Source organism: Petaurus breviceps, unplaced genomic scaffold, assembly GCF_028583685.1.
Source record: "Petaurus breviceps papuanus isolate PSGF00001 unplaced genomic scaffold, PetGlider_PUasm1.0 185, whole genome shotgun sequence".
In the NCBI taxonomy this organism is placed as follows: Eukaryota; Metazoa; Chordata; class Mammalia; order Diprotodontia; family Petauridae; genus Petaurus; species Petaurus breviceps.
The window spans coordinates 8,861,066-8,861,564 of record NW_027185797.1 but is presented as its reverse complement, the minus strand read 5'-3'; positions in this window follow the sequence as shown (position 1 = coordinate 8,861,564).

Below are 499 nucleotides of genomic sequence, written 5' to 3'. Positions count from 1 at the left end.
AAGGAAGGAAGGAAGAAAGGAAGGAAGAAAGGAAGGAAGAAAGAAAGGAAGGAAGGAAGGAAGGAAAGAAGGAAGGAAGGAAGGAAGGAAGGAAGGAAGGAAGGAAGGAAGGAAGGAAGGAAGGAAGAAAGGAAGGAAGGAAGAAAGGAAGGAAGGAAAGAAGAAAGGAAGGAAGAAAGGAAGGAAGGAAGGAAAGAAGAAAGGAAGGAGGGAAGGAAGGAAGGAAGGAAGGAAGGAAGAAAGGAAGAAAGGAAGGAAGGAAGGAAAGAAGAAAGGAAGGAGGGAAGGAAGGAAGGAAGGAAGGAAGAAAGGAAGAAAGGAAGGAAGGAAGGAAAGAAGAAAGGAAGGAGGGAAGGAAGGAAGGAAGGAAGGAAGGAAGGAAGAAAGGAAGGAAGGAAGGAAGGAAGGAAGGAAGGAAGGAAGGAAGGAAGAAAGGAAGGAAGGAAAGAAGAAAGGAAGGAAGAAAGGAAGGAAGGAAGGAAAGAAGAAAGGAAGGAGG